This window comes from Coregonus lavaretus (genome assembly GCF_964263955.1).
Source record: "Coregonus lavaretus genome assembly, contig: HAP1_SCAFFOLD_409, whole genome shotgun sequence".
NCBI classification, from domain to species: Eukaryota; Metazoa; Chordata; class Actinopteri; order Salmoniformes; family Salmonidae; genus Coregonus; species Coregonus lavaretus.
Genome location: NW_028156998.1, coordinates 397729 through 403527, shown reverse-complemented (window position 1 = coordinate 403527; position 5799 = coordinate 397729).

Here is a 5799-nt window from a genome sequence, read left to right as displayed (position 1 = left end):
AGTTTGTGTGCTGCCCTGCCCTGCCCTGATCAAATCAAATAATGGACAGTGCGTTTCCCTCAAAATATAGGCAGTACATGCAGCCTTTGTTTTTAGTCTAGGAGACAGTCAATGTCTGTAGTCCATTAGGGCACTATAAAATCCCTTCAATGTTTTGCATGATTCCGTTAATTCCCAAGTTCCCTTTTCTCCGTTTAGATTTCCCTGTTGACCGTTTGTCCCTGTTTTGGCAGGTTTTCGCTCTCAAAAGTACACCTTTTTAATAGCAAAACAGCACAATTGGATGTTCTATGTCCACAACAATGTTTAAACCCTATCAGGTGACCATTTGTGAGGTCTGGGAAAAATGTAAGAGGTTTAGATTTTGGGGTGTAGTTACCCTTAAATGCAAGCGTGCACCAGGAAGAGACCTTTGTTTGGTTAAGCGGTGTTGCTGTAGAACAAATGGCCACTGGAGTGATGCAAATGATCACGGTATAATTCTGCCAGGCAGGCATAGGCTACTTTGTAGTTAACATTTACTTGCGAAGGTTTTGGGGAAAGCCATTCCTTCCCTACCAGAAGAAGGTTATCATTAGCATCATCGCTAACGGCTACACAAAGTGTAGACATACGCGCGCACCGCACACATGCACACAGACAGGGGCATTCCTGTGCCGTTTCAGAAAGTTCATGGAAATACGAATCACTGATGCATTTTGTTCATGTCTTATGATTGACTTGGGCAAATGAATGCGTTTTCTAACAAGTTGAATAGATTTAGTTGATTTCTTACTAAGTTCAATAAATGTTTGAATATTGTTGAATTTCGGTTTAATGTCTGGATTCCGTGATTCGGTCCGCAACGCCTATTTTATAGGGCCCTAGTCAATGAACTTGTCATAAATCAACATAGGATATGCCCTCTTCCCCCCCCCCCCCCCAACAAGACTCAAATATATATATATATATATTGGAAATGTAAGCAAGGGTTGAGCTTCTTCAGTTTGTGTCACAAAGTGGATACGTTTCTGTGTCCCTTTCAGAGTGAGTGACACATTGACTTTATATAGTGTACCAAGAGTTGTTCCCTCTGTACGGCCATACCAGCCTGAATACGCCTGATCTTGTCCGATCTCGGAAGCTAAGCAGGTTCGGGCCTGGTTAGTACTTGGATGGGAGACCGCCTGGGAATACCAGGTGCTGTAAGCTTTTTGTCCACGTAGAGCGTGCTCTTGTGTCATGGAGCAACTGCCTTTTATTTATCACCCTAATAATATCATGGATTGTTATTGGACTAAATGCAGTTTGTGTGCTGCCCTGCCCTGCCCTGATCAAATCAAATAATGGACAGTGCGTTTCCCTCAAAATATAGGCAGTACATGCAGCCTTTGTTTTTAGTCTAGGAGACAGTCAATGTCTGTAGTCCATTAGGGCACTATAAAATCCCTTCAATGTTTTGCCTGATTCCGTTAATTCCCAAGTTCCCTTTTCTCCGTTTAGATTTCCCTGTTGACCGTTTGTCCCTGTTTTGGCAGGTTTTCGCTCTCAAAAGTACACCTTTTTAATAGCAAAACAGCACAATTGGATGTTCTATGTCCACAACAATGTTTAAACCCTATCAGGTGACCATTTGTGAGGTCTGGGAAAAATGTAAGAGGTTTAGATTTTGGGGTGTAGTTACCCTTAAATGCAAGCGTGCACCAGGAAGAGACCTTTGTTTGGTTAAGCGGTGTTGCTGTAGAACAAATGGCCACTGGAGTGATGCAAATGATCACGGTATAATTCTGCCAGGCAGGCATAGGCTACTTTGTAGTTAACATTTACTTGCGAAGGTTTTGGGGAAAGCCATTCCTTCCCTACCAGAAGAAGGTTATCATTAGCATCATCGCTAACGGCTACACAAAGTGTAGACATACGCGCGCACAACACACATGCACACAGACAGGGGCATTCCTGTGCCGTTTCAGAAAGTTCATGGAAATACGAATCACTGATGCATTTTGTTCATGTCTTATGATTGACTTGGGCAAATGAATGCGTTTTCTAACAAGTTGAATAGATTTAGTTGATTTCTTACTAAGTTCAATAAATGTTTGAATATTGTTGAATTTCGGTTTAATGTCTGGATTCCGTGATTCGGTCCGCAACGCCTATTTTATAGGGCCCTAGTCAATGAACTTGTCATAAATCAACATAGGATATGCCCTCTTCCCCCCCCCCCCAACAAGACTCAAATATATATATATATTGGAAATGTAAGCAAGGGTTGAGCTTCTTCAGTTTGTGTCACAAAGTGGATACGTTTCTGTGTCCCTTTCAGAGTGAGTGACACATTGACTTTATATAGTGTACCAAGAGTTGTTCCCTCTGTACGGCCATACCAGCCTGAATACGCCTGATCTCGTCAAATCTCGGAAGCTAAGCAGGGTCGGGCCTGGTTAGTACTTGGATGGGAGACCGCCTGGGAATACCAGGTGCTGTAAGCTTTTTGTCCCAGTAGAGCGTGCTCTTGTGTCATGGAGCAACTGCCTATTATTTATCACCCTAATAATATCATGGATTGTTATTGGACTAAATGCAGTTTGTGTGCTGCCCTGCCCTGCCCTGATCAAATCAAATAATGGACAGTGCGTTTCCCTCAAAATATAGGCAGTACATGCAGCCTTTGTTTTTAGTCTAGGAGACAGTCAATGTCTGTAGTCCATTAGGGCACTATAAAATCCCTTCAATGTTTTGCCTGATTCCGTTAATTCCCAAGTTCCCTTTTCTCCGTTTAGATTTCCCTGTTGACCGTTTGTCCCTGTTTTGGCAGGTTTTCGCTCTCAAAAGTACACCTTTTTAATAGCAAAACAGCACAATTGGATGTTCTATGTCCACAACAATGTTTAAACCCTATCAGGTGACCATTTGTGAGGTCTGGGAAAAATGTAAGAGGTTTAGATTTTGGGGTGTAGTTACCCTTAAATGCAAGCATGCACCAGGAAGAGACCTTTGTTTGGTTAAGCGGTGTTGCTGTAGAACAAATGGCCACTGGAGTGATGCAAATGATCACGGTATATTCTGCCAGGCAGGCATAGGCTACTTTGTAGTTAACATTTACTTGCGAAGGTTTTGGGGAAAGCCATTCCTTCCCTACCAGAAGAAGGTTATCATTAGCATCATCGCTAACGGCTACACAAAGTGTAGACATACGCGCGCACCGCACACATGCACACAGACAGGGGCATTCCTGTGCCGTTTCAGAAAGTTCATGGAAATACGAATCACTGATGCATTTTGTTAATGTCTTATGATTGACTTGGGCAAATGAATGCGTTTTCTAACAAGTTGAATAGATTTAGTTGATTTCTTACTAAGTTCAATAAATGTTTGAATATTGTTGAATTTCGGTTTAATGTCTGGATTCCGTGATTCGGTCCGCAACGCCTATTTTATAGGGCCCTAGTCAATGAACTTGTCATAAATCAACATAGGATATGCCCTCTTCCCCCCCCCCCCAACAAGACTCAAATATATATATATATTGGAAATGTAAGCAAGGGTTGAACTTCTTCAGTTTGTGTCACAAAGTGGATACGTTTCTGTGTCCCTTTCAGAGTGAGTGACACATTGACTTTATATAGTGTACCAAGAGTTGTTCCCTCTGTACGGCCATACCAGCCTGAATACGCCTGATCTCGTCCGATCTCGGAAGCTAAGCAGGTTCGGGCCTGGTTAGTACTTGGATGGGAGACCGCCTGGGAATACCAGGTGCTTAAGCTTTTTGTCCCAGTAGAGCGTGCTCTTGTGTCATGGAGCAACTGCCTTTTATTTATCACCCTAATAATATCATGGATTGTTATTGGACTAAATGCAGTTTGTGTGCTGCCCTGCCCTGCCCTGATCAAATCAAATAATGGACAGTGCGTTTCCCTCAAAATATAGGCAGTACATGCAGCCTTTGTTTTTAGTCTAGGAGACAGTCAATGTCTGTAGTCCATTAGGGCACTATAAAATCCCTTCAATGTTTTGCCTGATTCCGTTAATTCCCAAGTTCCCTTTTCTCCGTTTAGATTTCCCCGTTGACCGTTTGTCCCTGTTTTGGCAGGTTTTCGCTCTCAAAAGTACACCTTTTTAATAGCAAAACAGCACAATTGGATGTTCTATGTCCACAACAATGTTTAAACCCTATCAGGTGACCATTTGTGAGGTCTGGGAAAAATGTAAGAGGTTTAGATTTTGGGGTGTAGTTACCCTTAAATGCAAGCATGCACCAGGAAGAGACCTTTGTTTGGTTAAGCGGTGTTGCTGTAGAACAAATGGCCACTGGAGTGATGCAAATGATCACGGTATATTCTGCCAGGCAGGCATAGGCTACTTTGTAGTTAACATTTACTTGCGAAGGTTTTGGGGAAAGCCATTCCTTCCCTACCAGAAGAAGGTTATCATTAGCATCATCGCTAACGGCTACACAAAGTGTAGACATACGCGCGCACCGCACACATGCACACAGACAGGGGCATTCCTGTGCCGTTTCAGAAAGTTCATGGAAATACGAATCACTGATGCATTTTGTTCATGTCTTATGATTGACTTGGGCAAATGAATGCGTTTTCTAACAAGTTGAATAGATTTAGTTGATTTCTTACTAAGTTCAATAAATGTTTGAATATTGTTGAATTTCGGTTTAATGTCTGGATTCCGTGATTCGGTCCGCAACGCCTATTTTATAGGGCCCTAGTCAATGAACTTGTCATAAATCAACATAGGATATGCCCTCTTCCCCCCCCCCCCAACAAGACTCAAATATATATATATATTGGAAATGTAAGCAAGGGTTGAGCTTCTTCAGTTTGTGTCACAAAGTGGATACGTTTCTGTGTCCCTTTCAGAGTGAGTGACACATTGACTTTATATAGTGTACCAAGAGTTGTTCCCTCTGTACGGCCATACCAGCCTGAATACGCCTGATCTCGTCCGATCTCGGAAGCTAAGCAGGTTCGGTCCTGGTTAGTACTTGGATGGGAGACCGCCTGGGAATACCAGGTGCTGTAAGCTTTTTGTCCCAGTAGAGCGTAGTCTTGTGTCATGGAGCAACTGCCTTTTATTTATCACCCTAATAATATCATGGATTGTTATTGGACTAAATGCAGTTTGTGTGCTGCCCTGCCCTGCCCTGATCAAATCAAATAATGGACAGTGCGTTTCCCTCAAAATATAGGCAGTACATGCAGCCTTTGTTTTTAGTCTAGGAGACAGTCAATGTCTGTAGTCCATTAGGGCACTATAAAATCCCTTCAATGTTTTGCCTGATTCCGTTAATTCCCAAGTTCCCTTTTCTCCGTTTAGATTTCCCTGTTGACCGTTTGTCCCTGTTTTGGCAGGTTTTCGCTCTCAAAAGTACACCTTTTTAATAGCAAAACAGCACAATTGGATGTTCTATGTCCACAACAATGTTTAAACCCTATCAGGTGACCATTTGTGAGGTCTGGGAAAAATGTAAGAGGTTTAGATTTTGGGGTGTAGTTACCCTTAAATGCAAGCATGCACCAGGAAGAGACCTTTGTTTGGTTAAGCGGTGTTGCTGTAGAACAAATGGCCACTGGAGTGATGCAAATGATCACGGTATATTCTGCCAGGCAGGCATAGGCTACTTTGTAGTTAACATTTACTTGCGAAGGTTTTGGGGAAAGCCATTCCTTCCCTACCAGAAGAAGGTTATCATTAGCATCATCGCTAACGGCTACACAAAGTGTAGACATACGCGCGCACCGCACACATGCACACAGACAGGGGCATTCCTGTGCCGTTTCAGAAAGTTCATGGAAATACGAATCA